This window comes from Falco punctatus (genome assembly GCF_963210335.1).
Source record: "Falco punctatus genome assembly, chromosome: Z".
Taxonomy (NCBI): domain Eukaryota; kingdom Metazoa; phylum Chordata; class Aves; order Falconiformes; family Falconidae; genus Falco; species Falco punctatus.
Window position 1 is genome coordinate 57,824,876 of NC_137586.1, and position 19,395 is coordinate 57,844,270.

The following is a 19,395-nucleotide window of genomic DNA, read 5'->3' on the forward strand; positions in this document are numbered from 1 at the left end:
GTCTGTGGATGCTTTCAGTAGCTGGAAACAGACATGCCGTGGAGTACAAGTATGTTGGACATGCTGACACAAGGGATAAAAAGTATGAACAGAGAGTCCTCCTGGAATTACTAGGGGGAGTACTGGAGAACACATCTATAAAGAGTTCTGGGCAAAAGAAATTCACAGATTTCTCTAGTTTTCTAGCTCTCCTAGTGATTCACGCACAGTTGGTGCATACTGAAGCAAATCTAAATTGGGGACTGCTAGGGAAGGTACTGGGTCAGATTAAAGAAACTTGACTTAGTTTGAGGACAAATCTGTAAAGGGCTGGGAACTGGCCACTGCTGACAGCACCCACAGCTGTGGCAGAGTCAACAGCATAACCAATGCAGAACAAATACAGCCTGGACACAGAAAGTTCAACTTGTGTGTTACAACTAACACAACAAAACACATTGTGGTTCCTCACCTCTTTGCAAAAATCCCTATAATTTTATAACCATTCTGTCTAGCCCAGCTATCTCAACTGAATGACACTGATGTAGTAGTGCATCAGTCACAAAACAGTGCCATATACATCTACGGAAAGAAGGAAAATTGAATACATTAAATAAACACATTTGATCAAAAGTATAAGTTAAAACTATAGGTTTGAAGTAACGGACCCCATGATGGTGTTACATTTGTATGAAAGATGTGAACTGTAACAGTCTTCCATCACAATTTTCAAGAGCTCAGTTTTTATGATTGAGATCAAACGCCTCTCATTCCACATTCTTATTGTGATGATAAGAGGAAATGCATAGGAGATATAGAAACTGAGATGACACAAAGTTCTGACAATAATCAATTGCTGTCTGTATTTTTACATGAGAAGGCAATAGAAGATAACCTATTAGATCTGATAAGGAAACAGATTCATCATTCCCAAATTCTTCTCAAGCAAAAGATTTAGTTTAATTTAAAGTTTTAAAGCCAGAAAAAAAAAGGGGGGGGGGGGGGGGGGGGGGAAGGGGGGGAATTTAATTTTTAAAAAAATAGTTTTAAATAATTTATTTAAAAGATGTTATCAATGTGAATGCAAAATAATAAAGGTAAACATGAAAGTAATTTTCAAATTAAGAAATAAAAGGCTTTTTTTAAACTGTCAAAATTAAATACACCTTTATTAAGATCTGTTTTTTCAATTTCTTCCCCATTTGAAAAATTGCTAAACTGATCTGTTTCTTACAGGGAGATTTGAATTTGAGGAATTTGCATTTCATAGGAATCCTGGACAGTGCAGATTTCAACCTTATTCATGATATTTAAAACAGATTCACTGAAGAGCATAAACATAACATGACTAAAATAGGCATTAATAACTTCTTCACAGCTCACACTTTTCCCAGTCTCAACTTCAGCATTTTACTGCTCCTACAGATTAGTTTTAAAAAATGACCCTAAGAGGAATTACTTTTCATTTTCATGACAGAAGCAAACAAAAACTAATCTGAGAATTGCTGGGGTTTTTTGCTTTACCATGTGCGAGTGACTTAATACACCTAGCCAAAATGTATTTTCACAATGCTGAGATCATAGTTCTGAGAGTTCTCTTAAGTTCAAACTAAGATATTCCTCCTTCTCAAACTATTAATCACCTTTACTATATTTTGCTTCATAAGAACATTGATAACATTGGTATCAATAATGCTAGATTTCAAACAAGTGTGTCGTTCATTATGATGCTGAGTTGTACTTCATGGGTAGGCAAGACAATTACCTTTTCAGTGATGTAGATGCACTAAGCATCTCCAGAGATGTGTACTACTATTACAAATATTGATCTAAAGAAAGGAAGGAAGCATTCTGAAAACAATTTACTATAGAGAATAACATGATGTTTTACAGCACTAGCTTCCCACGTGGTAACCATGGTAATTTCTAGCTATAGCAATGCAGTATCAAATTTTTGGACATTTTACCAGTAGATACCAATGCCTTCTTAGACTCTTAGGCTAGTAGGTATTTGTTGAGACATACTGTGCTTCTCAATCAGAATAGAAGAAACTATGACCTCAAAATCACTGACTAATTCATCATAAAAACCCCGTATGTATGAAATGTTTATTACCTCTGTTTTGGAGACAAGATATGGACTTCTGATTCTTACTTACCAAAGTTTATGCTACAAAAGACCGATAGAAGCCCAGCTAAATGTGCCAACTTCTCTTCCTCCAAATGTTAGAAGACCAGTCATGTCCTTGCAAAGATGAGAAAGCTAAAATTCACACTCATTATTAAATGAAGACTGTAGGAGCCAAGAAATAGTTCTACTGCTATCACTGCATGAGAAAATTCTCCAGTTATGACTAATGTCAACAGCAAACACCCAAGCGATGTGTATACCTGGATCACAGAGAGTTTGTATATGACTGATTAAGAAATTTTTCAAAAGTGGAAATGACATACCATTGGGTGTCCATGGTACAGACCCTGTGGACCTACAATTCTGCCATGTACTGCAACAAGAAGCTGTTCCTTTACAGCAATAGCAAAGGCTTCCTCCTTCCGCCCCTGCTTCATTTGTCTCTCCTTGAGGCACATAGCTTTATTATGAAGGCGTTAAAGCTTCCTGGAAGGCAGGGGAATGGCCAAACAGCTTCTCTCAGGATTACTATAGCAGGTCCCCTAAGGACTTCAATAGAAGATACTGCTTTGTTTACCTTTGACAGCCTTTTCCAGTTTCTCCCTGTAGCCCTGAGGGCTCGAAACACAGCTTCTTTAAAGGGGGATGTTGAAGGTAAGCCACATTCCTGAAGTACAGCGAAATGTAAGCCCTTAGAACTGAAATCTTGTACTGGCTTTGAAAATAAATAGTAAGAAGAGATACAGGGCACGTAGTAAATTTCTAGTTATCAAAGCTTTGAGATTAAGCACTGCACTGTTCTACCACACAATCAGTTCTCTAGTACATAGTTCCTTTTCTCAAATGTAATGAAAGTTGTGCATGAAGCAAGTCAGCACATTTATAAACCATGCAAAATGCAACACAAATGAGAGGCAATACCTGGGTCATACTTGCACAGTGATGTGAATTATCTCCACCAGGGAAATTTGCGCTTATTGTGATGATATGTAGTGTGTATACTTTCACCATGCTGAAGATAAAAAGTGAAATGCTTTTTCATATAGTGTTTGCCAGACAGAACCAGCTTCAGTTATAGTATTAGTGGTTCCTGGCACAAGAGAAAAGTTTCAACTTTGGGTACCCATGGTTAATTACAAACAGCAAGAAAGTCAGTGCAGAAATAATATTAAAAATATCCCCTCATTTTTAACATCTTTCTACAGAATCCCAACAGTACTTTCATTGAGCAGACATGGAATGACTGAATAGCTCTTTTCTTTGAAGCTTCTGGATATCAAATTGTACTTCTGTTCATGTCACTACTTCTCTAATTCAACAGCATGGCAAAATCCTTGCAGCAATAAAGAAATAGGCAATAAAAGGAGCATCTTACCTGCCAATCAAGAAAGGAAATCTCAAATACTAATTAATAATTGGAGTGGTTATTAAACTGTCAGGTATAAGGAGTCTGTTTTCCCAGTAGATTTAGATTTTCTAATTGAAGGAATAAGGAATACTGAGCAGCAGTAAGCTATTTGGTCTGACAAGCCAATCCAAAATGATGTGTGACTCCCCTACCCTTCCCCCGCACCTCCAATCACATAGAAATTGTTTAAATAAATGCTTTGACAACATAAACTATCAATTATGATTAAAATTCTCCATGCTAAAACTTAACAGTTGCTGGCAAATATTGAATATTCAGCCAGGCTCACTCTGTGTCCCATCTGCTTTGTAATGTAATCAAAGACTGATCAATTCTGTTCATTGAGAAATTTTTAAAAAATTACCTGGTTACAGTGTTGTATATGATAACCCTTGAGTTTGGGGTGAATGACACATTTTAGAATCATAGAATCATAGAATGGTTTGGGTTAGAAGTGACCTTTAAAGGTCATCTAGTTTGACCCCCTCTGCAATGAGAAGGGACATTTTCAGCTAGATCGGGTTGCTCAGAGCCCTGTCCAACCCGACCTTAGCGTTTCTGGGCAACCTGTTCCAGTATTTTACCCGTTACCGTAAAAACTGTCTTCCTTATATCTAGCCTGAATCTACTCTCCTTTTAATTTAAAACCATTACCCCATGTCCTATCACTACAGAGCCTATTAAAATGTCTGTCCCCATTTTCCTCATAAGCCCCTTTGAAATGTTGAAAGGCTGCAATAAGGTCTCCCCAAAGCCTTCTCTTCAACAGATGAAATCCCACTTCTCCAAGTCTGATCTCACAGGGGAGGTGCTCCATACCTCTCTGATCATTTGTGGCCCTCCTCCGGACCCACTACAACAGGTCCATGTCTTTCTTGCACTAAGAACTCCAGAGCTGGATGCAGTACTCCAGCTGGGGTCTCACTGGAGTGGAGTAGAAGGGCAGAACCACCTCCCTCAACCTGCTGGCCATGCTTCTTTTGATGCAGCCTAGGACACGGTTGGCTTTCTGGGCTGCCAGTGCACATTGCTGGCTGATGTCTGGTTTTCATCCACCAGTACCCCCAAGTCCTTTTCTGCAGGGCTGCTCTTGACTCCTTCATCCCCCAGCTTATATTGATACTGGGGGTTGCCCCAATCCAGGTGCAGAATCTTGCACTTGGCCTTGTTGAACCTCATGAGGTTATCATGGGCTCACTTACAGAGCTTGTCTGGGTCTTTCTGAATGGTGTCTCACCTCTCAGGTGTGTCAACAGCATCACTCAGCTTGGTGTCATCTGCAAATTTGCTGAGGATGCATTTGATCTCACTGTATATGTTGTTGATGAAGATATTAAACAGTACTGTTCCCAATATGGACCCCTGAGGGTCACCACTCAACACCAACCTCCATCCAGACATTTAGCCATTGACCACTACTCTCTGGTTGCAACCATCCAGCCAATTCCTTATTCACCAAACAGTCCATCCATCAAATCCATATCTTCCCAATTTAGAGAGAAGGATTTTGAGAGGAACTCTGTCAAAGGCCTTGCAGAAATCCAGGTAGATGATATCCATAGCTCTTCCTTTATACACTAATGTAGTCACTCCATCATAGGAAGCCACAAGGTTGGTCAGGCAAGACTTGTCATTGGTGAAGCATCTTTTATGGAAGTTTTATATGATACACAGAAGTAACAGAGGATATAAATGTATAGTCTGTGCATTGCACACAGTGCCAGTCAGAAATCTGAATTAACCCAAGCATGATCCACCCTAACTATTTAAGAATACTTCTCCTGATATGTCAGTGTTCTGGTAACTTTATGTTCCTGTATTTTGCTATACTCTTATGTTCTTCTACTGCAATTACCTTTTACTGCTAAATACTGTTCCCTTCCATTCATTAGGGTACAAGGTCTGCTGAACAAGATGTCTTTTCTCTGAATTTAAGATGATTTTTCTCTCCAAGATCATGAATGAGATTATCACCTGCCACTTGCAACTGAGTAAGTCAGTGTTATACCTGTGATTATGAAGACAATAGATGTAGAGAATACATTGCTCGTCCAGTAGGCCTCTAATTTTCCACAATTAACCTATCTGAAGTTTTACTAAAAGAAAAATACAGCAAGGGCAAAAATCTTATATCAGAACTATATGATCTAAACAAGCTTTCCTAAAATAACTAACAGTATAGCACATTTTGGAATTTAACCAATTCACCTATACAAATGACATCTCGTGGAGTAATTATGCCCTAAAATTACAGTATTCATATTTGATTAGCATGGAATTTACCTTGTGTTTGCTTAGAGATGTAATTAGAATGTTTGTGAAAGGCTTTACTCTCCACCAAACCTTAAAACCAAGTTATGGCTCTATTTTCATCTACAGAATTAGTTCACTATCTAACATATATATATACATATATGTAAATATATCTCTCTATATATATGTTATATATGTTATATATATGTTACTTAATATATAACATATATTAATGATATCTTCACTGAATTTTCTAAGGTTAACTGAGAAACTGAAATTTGAAATTATATAAAAGTTCCTTATTATTCAGGAAGTTTTAATTAGACTCTTAGTACAGAATACCCAGGAATTTCTAGACAGGCTATAAGGACTTTGTCTTCTCATTTATGCTTTTCATTTTCCATTCTTTACTCAGCCATCACTTTGGTGATTTTCTTCCTCCCTGGACTGATATTGGATTTCACCAAATGGTAGAATTTGATTCCACATGTTATTATTATTGCTGAGAACATGCAGTTAGCTAATGCTGAGTATTATTCCTTTTCCTGCAGCAGAAATAGAGTTGTCATGGAAATAGGGATATTAGATAAGATAAGCCAGTACTTTCCTTCACATCAGCTTTCCAGAATGCTTAAGGACACAAAGATTTCTCTCTTAAGTGACCTAGTGAGGAAGAACCACATTGTTTCTCCAGTTTTATTTTAAAATGTCTTTTGAATGTTGACAAACCTCTCTAAGAATTCGGTTTTAAAACATGCAGAGACACAATGCAAATGCATGTTTTTTGTGATATACAGACATACTGAAATTTCCATGGAAATGCATTATTTGGATACGCACTGTATAATCAGGGTGCCATTCAGCTTAAAATAGCAATGCCCTCCTATTCAACAACTCTGAATTCTTCATGGTTTGTTTTTATTGATTCCTTCTCATATGCTGCGTTAACTAACAGATTTTCTCAAAACCCCAAAAGTTTTACAGAAACAAGTATTATTCTTTTCTTTTGGGAATATTTTAAAACATTTTCCAGTCCCTATGCTTGATTTCCGCTAAGCAGGAACAGAGCAAAGTACCAAAAACCAAACCAAACCAACCAACCAAAAAAAAAAAAAAAAAGAGTGGCTGCATGGCCTGGTTAAGGAGAAGAGGAACAAGTGTTTAATTTTAAGAAAAATATGAATAGGAATGGACACCAAAACCCGCCACTGGGAATAAAAAATGCAGAACGCCTCACAGAACACAAGCCTAAAAGGTCAAGTCACAGTCCTAAATTCCACCTTATTTCTTTCTCCCAAACATTCACAGAAGCTGAAGTCTTGAAGGAAAGTTAAATCTTACTGACTAAAGGTATTCCCTAATATCATCACCAAACAAGGCAATGTAAAATTCATAAATATGTATATATGTATCATAGAAGTTAAGCCAGTGTCTAACAATGCTTTTCCTTTTGGATCAAGACTACAAAAGCATTGAGAATAAAACTGGTAAGTTGAAAGTTGTATTTATTTCCTAAATACATCTTCAGTCTCTACAGAAAGAAAAAAAACCAGTAAAAACAGACATTCAGTGCCTGGAACCACGTTACCACCTATCCTTATTTAATTAATAATAATGAGACCAAACAAACAAGTTGGGTTTGGTTTTGTTTTGTTTTGTTTTGTTTTGTTTTCTGTCCCCTTAGTGAATTGTAAAATTATTTTTCATGAAAACTAGAGGACAAAGAAGTCAAGAAGCTTTCACAGGCTCACCTACTGGTCATCAGATCAGATAAAATCAGAACAGGATTAGCATGTCTGCTACATTGTTGTTTGTCTTTCTTGTCCAAATGCAGCTGTTAAACTCGATGCACCAATCTTGAAGATGAAATATTTGTTGTCTGTTTCTTTCTTCAATAGTTGCTTTAGGTGTACTTTTATTGAGCACATTTTCTAAGTATAAGTAGTGATAATAGTAATCCTGTGTAATTGGTCTTTATTTGAACCACTGCAAATAGAAAAACCTGGTTCTTACTTAGGAATTCTTAGCAGACAGGTTTTCAAGCTGTCAATCAGTTTCAAGAAATGCAGACTCCCTTTCCAAACAACATAATGAAGGCCTGCAACAAGCCAACAAAACTGCCAATAGGTTTCAGGGAAAAAAGTGCTTGAAAGTGAAAGGCAGGTCTTGTTCATTGTCTAGAGAGACTAGCACATCAAGTCTTAGTGTGAAGACAAAAAAGAAAGAGGGTAGAAAAATACTGATTTTGAGAATGATTGGTTTTGCAGCCTGAGCAATTTAAACAATGTTTTAGAATACTTGATGAATCTTGATTCAAGGGGAGAGCAAATCCCAAACAAAACAAAGAAATAATTTATTTATGTTTCTGCTTATAAAAAACACTAACTTCTTTTTATTGGTGTTGAAAGAACACCAGTGGAAATAAAGAGTATATTTTGGAATATATTTTCTAGAAAACATTTTTTTTCTGAATAGCTAGTTAGCTATCATTACATCATCATAAACAGCTCTACAGTATGCAATACAATGCTATTCAACCATCTGCTTTATTAAAAATGGAAAAATTTCCTTTCACTTCACGCAAAGAAAAATTTTCTTTCAAGACTCTGTTGAGTTAGTGAGTATTACTGAGGCTGAGCACACTCCTGCAAACTCAAAACAAAACTGGGTTTCACTCCTGTAATTCCCAAGAGACCATTTGAGCTCTAAAAAAGCTGCCTCCTATTGATCAATGACCACTAGGAGGACAGACAGCATCAGAGTAAGACTTTTCTAGAGAGTTTTCTTCTCTCTGTGCTGTATTTTGTTGACAGAAACCAGTAGCAAAGTTCCCGTTGACTTCAGATAGTGATCAGATCTGCAGTCAGTAGAGTGACCTGGGACAAGAGGAAGCCTTGCAAATCTCAGTATGAAAGAGATGCTTCCTTGGTGTCTTCAGAGGCATATCAGGTCAGAAAGTGTGATTCCTGGGACCTATAATTTCAAATCATCAGAATAAATGGTTTATACAACCAGAATTCTGAATTATTCAACAGTCTCAAGCATGTGTCAACATAATACCCTGATTCAAAATTCTAAATAACACGAGAATGTGCAGTCATTCAGCATTACTCTCACTAACAAATAAATTTCCTAGAGGCCATGGATTTACAGAATTTAGTATGGTATGTTAGCACAGATTTATAGTCACTCTTTAAGTGAGTGAAACTTTAACACTTTAAGTCAGTGTTTTATTACCAAATCTCTGTGGGAAGTGCTCATAGAAAATGCAAAAAGCATTTAAATACTTTTCAAACAATCCACATTTAAATCAGATCATGTCCATGCATATCAGAACTACAGTAATATATCATAAAAAATATTATGACACACCAAGTTATTTTATTTTCTAATTTCTTCTTCTAAATGCTGATTGTTTCCCTAAATCATTGCCTTCAGCACCAAGCCTCAGCAGCTCTGTCTGTATGTTTATTCTTCCATGACTGCGCTGAGAAAAATGGGAGAACCACAATTTTTCGAGAGATATTCTTGTCCATATGCATGAAAATTAAATTACATCCTCAAAAAAAAAATGGTTTTTGATGGCCAGTGTAACTCTTCAGTGCTCTCTGAATTGGCATGCACCGTTTAATCTCTTGTTCCATATTTTTTTATTAGATCAGCATATTGAGGTGGACAGACAGCACTGCCCAAAAATAAATCTTGCCAATCACTGCAATCCTATCTCTCTCAAAGAAAAGAATATGTTGCTGAATATTTAAAATATCTCATTTTAACCTTGGATTGCAATAGCAATCCAAAAAAATGCAAGCAAAGTGTTATGATCAATCTAACTGAGATAAATTATAAGAATGGCTTATGGGAAAGTAGGGACTTCTCTTACGACTGTTCATATACTAGAATGGTCACCAGTCTGAGACTCTTTAGGTTCTGAATGCTACTTCCAGAAGGGTCAGTATCTCATCTTTCATAGATTGATACTAAGCTTCAGTGTCTTTTGAAAACTTCATGGTTTGATTTGTTCATGTATGAACTAGGGGTAGCATATGATATAGTTCATGAACCTCAACTGGAAAAAAAGTACTGCTATGGTCAGAAAAACTGCTACAAGTTCATACAGACTAGGTGCACATACACAAAGTTTTCTTTGAAAACTGAGCTATTACTTGAAAAGTAAAAATTCTAATCTTCATGTTTAAGAAATTAATTTGTGATGTAAATGAAGTGTGTACTGTCATAGACTTTTTATTACTACCAACAGGCTGAAAAGTACTGTTCTAAGGTGCAAGGTGCCTGGTTTCTTTTCAGTGTGAAACCTATAAAACCTGAGGTTTTAACAATTTCCCTACTGATTTGTTAAGAAGAGGTGCGGAAAATGTAAATGTTAAGGTATCAGCATGGCAAGTGAATAAGTGGAAGAAGAGGGGAAAGGAATCTCATTGAAAAGGAAGGAGGAGGCAAATAGAAAAACAAATTGAAAAGATAAAGAGGAATTCAAGAGAAGTTATCATGGTGTCAAAAAGGTTACACAATATTCATTGATTTGGTCTGCTTGACACCCTTTTGTCTTCAGTCGCTCAGGGCAGAAAAAAGAATCCATCTGCAAGCAGAAAAGTAGCTAATTACTAAGTGACGATTAAAACATGTGAAAATGGTTATAAATACATGAACAACTACAGTGAAAGAGAACATTTAGGTCTTCAACAAAACTCAAATTAGTTAATAGATATATAATAGATATAACAATTGTATATAGTGCTTCATCATGTTTAGAAAGCCTGTTGCACCTTCTGCTTGGTGACAAAGTGATCAGAATACCCTAAAAGTACTCAGACTGTCAGCTCCCATTAGCCTTACTGGACTTTTTTTCAGAACCTCCCACCATTTCTGACAGTTGGATATTTTCCTGGTTTTTGAAACTTAAATGTGGTTACTTTATTTACACTTTTACCAGTATTGTTATATAGCTTAACTAGTCCTTGTCCCTTTCTAGAGGTCATGCCTTCACTTTACTAGGCCAAACAACTCACAGGTTTTTCATATTTGCTCGTAAGAGGTTGCACATTCACCTATGCCTGTGTAAGACATAATTCCTTTTTCTTAAACCCTGCCTAATAAACACACTCATACTACAAAACTGTATAGTATGCTAGCAAGGAATCCTTCAGGTTTTCGTTGTTCCTTTTCTTGAAAATATCCTTTTTCATGACTGTTGGCTCATACTTTTCCCGTTACCAGCTGTCACACTAGCTTCCTCTAATCTTTTGTCATTTTCAGCAAAACGACAGCTTTCACTTAATAACAAACTTTCTTGCTACCACACTTTAAGCATATGACCAAGCAGTTATACTACTAAATTTCATCTCATACCTTGCAGACTATTTCACAAGGTGACCCAGCTTTTCATCCCTCTTTTTGATGATGCTGACTAACTTTGTTTTATTGGCAAGCCTCATTAGCACTCTTCTGCCAAGGACTGTAATGCAAATATTAAATTGTATTAGTCACAAGACTGATCTCTGAACAATTCTGCCTGTAAGTTTCCTCCAACATGACAATTTCCTTTTCATGGCAGACAAATGTAATTTCCTCTTTAAGCACCCTAAAGTCTTTACAAAATATATTTACAAAGAAATGTTCTGAATTATTTTTATTACCTTTGGTTAGACCATGAGCTAGGGCTTTTGTTTGGTTTGTTTGGTTGTTTTTTTAATTCACAGTTCATTACTTCTGTGTCTGTATTTTCTCTTTGCTTAAAAGTTCCATTAAACTTGCAAATAGCTAAGAACAGACTAATGATCTTATTGCTACTTTGCCTACAAAGGCACTGTAATTTAGAGGAATCCTTGAACTTTATTTAATGAAAGGTAAAAAACTACCTGGAAATTTTCTACTTTCCTAAGGAAAAGGAAAATGCAGGGAAGAGGTCCAAATTCTTTTAGGTGTGCTTCTTCTGAAATACACACTATCCCTTACAATGAAGCTTGCAACACAGGTGGTGAAGGAATATGCTGTACTTCTTTTAGTAATCAAGGGAAAAGGTTAGATAATCTGGTTTGAAAACATTCAGTTGTTTCACTTCCACCATAGATGAAGCAATTTTCATATTCCAGCCTTTTCCCTATTATTATTGTAGGTTAGCTCCTATTTTCAGTGCTATTGTCCGAGATGAAAGTTCAATCCAGTTTTAGGACTTTGTCTAGACTTCTCCAAATCTCTAGGCTAACAGGATAGTAACCTTGTTTCTTCCCTTTATTCTTTTTATTGGTGAAAAACATTGGTGAATTTGAAGAACATTGAGGGTTTGGGTTTACTTGTTTTGCAAGGTCAGACTCAGCTTTCAGCAGTTTTTACATTATTCCTAACCTTTCACATATCTGAGATCTAAAAACTAATCTCAGAAAGCTGAGAAAAATCTTTTTTCCATTTCTGAAGACTTCTGCTAGTCCCTGGCTTTGCCGCAGCAAGTACTTCAGGCTTTCTCCTTTGTTTAATGTACAAATTCTAGCTATTTTGCATATTTGATGTAATCACTTTCCTATGGACTTAAACTCATTCATTCGACTATACAAAGTTGATCTCTAATGCCTGAGACATTGTTTGCAGCTGACATACTGGCCTCCGTCTGTTTATTTTTATTTACAGTGAATCTGTCTTTAATTATTGCAACTCAATACAGTTCTTCTGTATCACTCATTATTTACCAAAGTCAAATCCAAAACCATCAACATCTTTTGTCTTGTAAGTGAATTTGAAGCTATCACATCGACAAACATCCAGACGTACCTGACAGTACATTTATTTTCTAATCTTCATTTGATAAATTTAATTCTGCCATCATTCCATTATACTCTGTCAAAACCACTCAACTAATAGTGAATGACAGAAGTTTGACCAATGCCCAAATCTGTCACAACCCCCCAACATTTGTTTTTAGTGAAGTCTTCCCCACCATACACTTCTTGAAGTAATTCTGGCAGAAAGACTGCCTTCCTGCATTATTCTTACCTCTCCTTTGCAATCCATTGCACTATAAACACTATACCCCTGCCTTCAATAATAAAGCTCTGGTCTTCACAAACTACTATCCTGCCATGTCTTCTTCTATTTCTTTTATGACCAGACTCAAAAGTTTACATACAACTCTTCCATTAACTCCATCAGGCATCCACCACAATCAGTAATAGGTCTTTCTTTGTCCTTTATCTCCATCTTCAGATGTGCCTTTACCCCTTTTTAAATCTCTTTTTTCTGTACCTCTCCTTCCTCTGAGAGTTAAAGACCACAAACAGTGACTAAATAATGATCTGAGCCAACTATAAATATCAAAGAACAAAAAGCTGCCAAAACATCTCATCCACATTTACCCTTCTCCAGGAGCTCCCTTTCTTTTTGATTAACACCCAGATTACCAGTTTTGTCCAATGTTTACCATAGTTGATGATATCCAGAATCATACTCCACTTTCCCGGGAATTCCTTGGCGATTTCTTTCTTTTTTCCAGTGTCTGTCTTAGAAAATAAGCATTTTCTGGGAAGACTTACGAGATTCAAAATGTTTGGAACAAAGCACTCACAGACACAAAATACTAACTATTCTTTGTCACAGAGAATTTGAAAAACCTCCGGTTCAGTCAAGGTCTCAGGGGTTTTTATGCATGTATATCCTGCCATGGGAAGCACTCTAGTCCAGACCCCCTCCTTGGGGGGGGCCCTCTAGGAGCAAGCCTGAGTGGGGACCCCATCTAGCAGGGCAGTGCAAGCAGCCGGCTGGCAAGATCAGCAGAGGGGATCGCTGAGAGAACACAGAACACATTGGGAAGGCAGACAGAAAGGAAAAGAAAAAACAACTGTTTACATTTTAAAGGCTTTTAAGGACTACTGAAAATCTGTGTCTGAGGTTTGCCATTGCCCTGAACAGTAAAAGCACAGAAAATTTAGTTGTCAGGATGTCACTGTCAGCTGTCACATTGCCTCTTGTCAAAGCAGCAACAGCAGCGACTTGTTAACGGCTGCAGGCTATGAATTCAACATGAGCCGTCCATCACCTCCTGCCCCTTGGAAATAATTGCTTCTGTCTGGGCAGCACGAGGTGATAACACACAGCTAGTGACCCCAATTTAATACTTTCATTTAATGACCCTGTTAGTGGATGGGATGGAGTGCACTCCCAGCAGGCTGGTGGATCACAGTAAATTATGTGAGCAGAGCTGCCATTTAGGGGGACTTGGACAGGACGTAGAAACAGACTGACCTGTTGGTCATCCCACGCATGGAGCAGTGCTCTCACCACTGTAGGGTCTGGGGGTTTTCTTCGTTTTCTTGACAGGAAGATTGTAGACAGCTTCGTCTCCCCAAATGACAGTGCAGAACTAACAGTCCCAATTAACAAGTCAGTTTAGGCTGATTCCTGAATATTCGTTCGTGCTCACCATTTGAATGATTTGTGTTGGAAGTCTGTAAAGCTGTTCTCAGGTATTAATACCCTTAAGAATGCTACCTACTACTACATGGTACAACTAGTATTTTGGGGACTCAAGCCTTTGGGATTATTTTAGCTGCATGTCATGCAAGTTAACCTTGAGGGTAATTAACAGCCAACTAAGAGTCATGAATGTTTGTCAAGGGTTGGAGTAGCAAACCAAGAATCATACATATTACTCTGTCATTTAAAAAATAAAAAAAACCTATATAGCTGCACAGTTGATGCAATTTCACTTTGTCATCTTTCCTTTGTCACCTTGAAAACAAGTCACTGAATACATTTTGTTAGTAAGAAAAGAATTCAGAATCTAGCTCTGTGTGATGTGTGCTTCAAAGGGAGAAAAAAACCAACATGTCTTTCATTCTTCATCAGAAAAGACAGTCACAACAGAGGCTGAAAACTGTACATGTTAAATAACTGTCTGTTATTATGATGTTGCAATCATCATATGTCTCCATTTTCTTCCCACTCTATAATTAGACATAATTGCACATACATACATTTGTGATTGAACTGCCAAATGGAAACATTTGCTGTTTGATTATCTTCCATGTTGCTGCACATAACATTTCAAATACTGCATTTTATCTGAACATTTTAAAATACGTGAACAAATACTTCAAAACATCAAAGCTCAACAGCTATTTTTTACGGTTCATTTGTCATTGAAGTAAGGTTTTCTGTTCCAATTTCACATTGTTCATAACATTAAGCAGTGGCATCGGTTTAAGTGTCACTTCCCGCTAACGTGCTTGGTAGTGACCCATGTATAGGTAATAATATATATTTTAATTGAAGGAACATATAGTTACCATTGCTTAGCTCATACTTAGAAAATTCAAACACAGAAAAAAATGTATTCATTGAACATATGACATCACTAATACCTGAAGCTACAAGATAGACTTACACCATAAGAGCATTAAATATTAATCCTCCTGGTTTCAATGCAGTGGAAATGAACAAAAATATTTTTAAATTTTGCAGCTAAACCACACAACTAATAATTCCAAATCCACTGTTAGAATTCAGAGGTCCTTCTAATCTGGCCTTTGCTGAGCTTGCTGAAAACTCTGGGTTTTGCAGGTTGTATATTATTTTTACTCTTTTCAGAAGTCACCAAATATATTTTCAACATAGCAGTAAAGTGACAACAGAAGCCAAGCTGATCATAGAAGTAAACTATGGACATGGCCATGCTCAACTGCCATAAAGGGTCTTGCAGGACAGTACTCCAATAACACATTATCTAGTTCACAGGGAATGATGTTAAACACCATTCCCACACCAAAATGATACAATATGAGGAGCATGAGCATGTATATCTCATCTCTGCTTATAGTTGTCTCCAGTAACAAAGCAGAGAAGAAAGCCAGCTTCACCCTACAGAGGTTCAGTGGAAGGAAGATAATATATAGGCTCTTGTATGTGTGAGCAAGTAGGAATAAGGATTTAGATTTGATGCAGGACTGTTGACATAACTCTTGCCACATTGTGAGCTTACACCCAATGAACGCAGGAAGGGCTCTCTTAAAGCACCCAACTCTACTTACTGGACTGAGGATTTTAGATATGGTTAAATTATAAAAGCCTAAACCTTTTATTTATTTTAAAATCCATGTCAATTGATTTTAATATCATTACAGCTTTATAATTCTCTAGCCATAGCTACAGTCTTAAATTTTAACAAGGCTGTAGCCAACTTCCTGCTAATAAAAATGTCATCTTTGTAACAAATGTCTCAAAAATTTGTGTACGCATTCCAAGATTAGCTGATGATAGCTTCAAAATGCCTACACTCCTAGTCCTGCAATACCAAAAGTTAAATTTCCTAATTTCTTATACTACATTTCACTGAACCTTTGTTTCACTCTGTCATTTCTGGAAGCTGTTAACGGTGGTCCAGCTCCAGAGTCTGCACCCTCTTTCTGGGCAATTCTCCTTTTCTTCACAGCAATTACGCTCTGCTTCTCTTTTTCCTGCCTTTAGCCCTTTTTCCTCACCAGCCTATTCCTAAGCACTTATTCCTTCCTTGGACTTTCACATCCATGTTCCTGGCTTTAACTTACCTCCTGATGGTGTCTTTTTTCCTTTGTGTATGGAGCTGTTGATGAAAAAGACATTGTGAGGTTGAAATAAATAGACAAAGAGCCCTCCTATTACAAATGGCCATTTAGGAAACTAGGTTTTTTTCTCAACCATGTAGTAGCAGCCTAGAGAGGAGTCACATTTTTCATGTAGCATACTTATGGTGCCCTCCATGCACAAACCAGTGGAGAGAAAACCTGACTTTTCTTTCTGCATCTGAGGTAAGGAGTGAAGTAGCAGAGAACAGCATGTGTGTGAGAGAAGAAGGAGGAAGGTAATCAATGTAGCAAAAGAATCCTGCAAATCCTCCTTCTAAAAGATCAGTAATGAAATTGGCTCCTTGAAAACATGCCATAGCAGACCTTGTTTGAATCAAATAGGAATAGAGAAACCTTCAACGTATTCAGGTGTTATAAAGTGATAAATCATGTTTAATGGTTTCAAAACCAAGTTTTTTTCAGATCACAGTAAAGTAGCATATCATAAAGATTAGTAACACTGCACAGCTGAGTTCGCAACCAAAGTGGGTACCAAAATCTGGACATGCCTCAACTGTGGGCAGCACTGCTCCCTTCTTCCAGGGAATCAGCCCTGTATTCACTTGGCTTGTGAGAAGTCATTCTGAGTATTCTGGATGTGGCATCATACACCAGTAGGCCCCATCCTGAGTGACCAACAGGAAAGACTTTTGCCAAGCGATATTAAGAAGTGTGATATATCTGAAGCAAAACAGTTAACGAAGCAGTAGAATACTGTGACCCCCTGCTAGCAGTAACAAATTTGAGACCCCTACAGCCTATTTCATATGAAGAAAAACTGATTATAACTATAAAGTGTCTTGTGAACACTTTAATTTAAACCACAGAGTCATTACAATTTTTTGAAAATTTTAATTGTCCTGGAGGACAGACCTTCTTCACAATAAGCATGAAAATGCAAAGGGATTTTTATTATTACTAGATTTTGATGACACAGGGGTCCACAACTTAGTAATAAGAAGGCTGTGAGCTATTATTGGGTTTCTTTAATAAGATCAGGCCAGAGAACTCTTTGAACATGGACTTTTCTGAAGTACAGAAAGTAGGACAACTTCCCACCTCATTAGAAATATTTACATCATGAGCTTCTTTTTATCCCCTTTAAATCCTGCAAGTTGATGTGAATGAATGCTGTTAAATATCCCTTGAGTATACACAGACTTTTCTGTCAGCAGTTTACCTTCTTATATCCATATGATCATAAAACAAAATCATTGTTGTCAGTCGTCTTTGAATTAATGGTGAACCTCAGTCATCATTCAAACCTCCCTGGGCATAGCAACTTACTTCACAATCCCATGTGAAGGTGGTGCAGTAAGAAATTGAGTGTTAGAAACCCTATGTGATAACAGAGGTCAAATTAAAAACAAAGGAAAACAAATTAACCTATTTTTGAGCTGATTCTAGCTTTTAGTAACAATAATCTAGCAATCATGACCCCAAGGCTGAAAAACAATACAAGTTCTGAGACCAAAAGGTCTCTAAAAGGAACATTAATTTCAACAAAGCAGCAGAGATAGCTTAGAAGAAAACATTTTTTCAAAAATATTTTCAAGCGTTTAGAGCTTGTGGGATTTGCTGCATTTCTAAATGTCTCCACAGCATTAATTTTACTAAACTTTTCCATTTTATTCAGATGCTTTATTCAACCGTCAGACAGTTTTGATGGTTCCTCAGGAGCTGTGAGGCACAGCCGACTCCTGTCCATCTCCAAGCACTAAGCCCTGTCTTGAGTTGCCACATCTCTCAGTTCCAGTCAGAAATTAGGACACTTACCCTTTCACCCTTGTGAATGCCTCATTCACAACCACAGGTCAAAAAAGGTAAGACCACTAAAATATGAATCAGCAGAAAAATTCACAACAGAACATTGGACCGGTGCTGGAACAGCCATCTTTATTACTGTCTCAGAAATCTCAGAAGAAAAGATATACAAAAATTTATAAAGAATAAATCTCTTATACAAAATGCTATTTTAATAGAATGCAAATCTTTCTTAGTAACACATAAATTCCACTGGAGCTTTTGAGAGAACCAGCCTCAGTATTTGTCCTGGTTTCAGTTGGGATGGAGTTTGTTTTCTTCTCAGTAGTGGGTGCAGCGCTGTGCTTTGGATTTGCTATGAGAGCAATGCTGACAGCACATGGGTGGGTTTGGTTGTTGCTAGGTGATGTTTATACTAAATCAAGGACTTTTCAATTTCTTGGGCCCTGCCAGGAGAGGACTGGAGGGACACAGGGAGCTGGGAGGGCACACAGCCAGAGCAGGTGACCTAAGCTGGCCAAAGAGGTATTCCATACCATATGACGCCATGCTGAGTATATAAACTGGGGGGAGAAGAAGGAAGCAGGGGACTTCTGGCATTATAGATTTTGTCTTCCCAAATAGCCATTATGCGTGATGGAGCCCTGTTCCATGCTGATGGCTGAGCACCTGCCTGCCCATGGGAAGCAGTGAATGAATTCCTTGTTTTGCTTTGCTTGCATGCGTGGCTTTTGCTTTGCCTACTAAATTGTTCTTATCTCAGCCCCTGAGTTTTACATTCCTTTCTGATTCTCCTCCCAATCCCGCTGCCTGAAGGGGAGTGAGCAAGCGGTTGCATGGTGCTGGGTTGCTGGCCAGGGTTAAACCACTACAGTAGTCTTGGTAGCTGTAGCTTGGCCTGTCTGCCTCACCATCATTGCTTAGGTTGTTATAAGCTTCTCTTATATCCCCTAGTTTTTGAGAAAAGTTGCATTTATGTTTCTGATTTCCTGTTCCATTCATAAACATAAATCTTGTCTCTAATAATGATGAACATGCTAACACATGCCTTTGTACCTATGTAGGACTAGAAAGTGGAGACAGTATTGCCTGTTCATTTCAGAGTAATTTTGAAAGATCTATAACTGCCAAGATACACATGTACAGTATTCATTTTTGGAACCTATGCTTATATTATATGGTCTTTATTAATGATTGAAGTTTGAAGAGCAGGAGTTGATTCTTAACAAAAATTCAAGGTAGAGATAGAA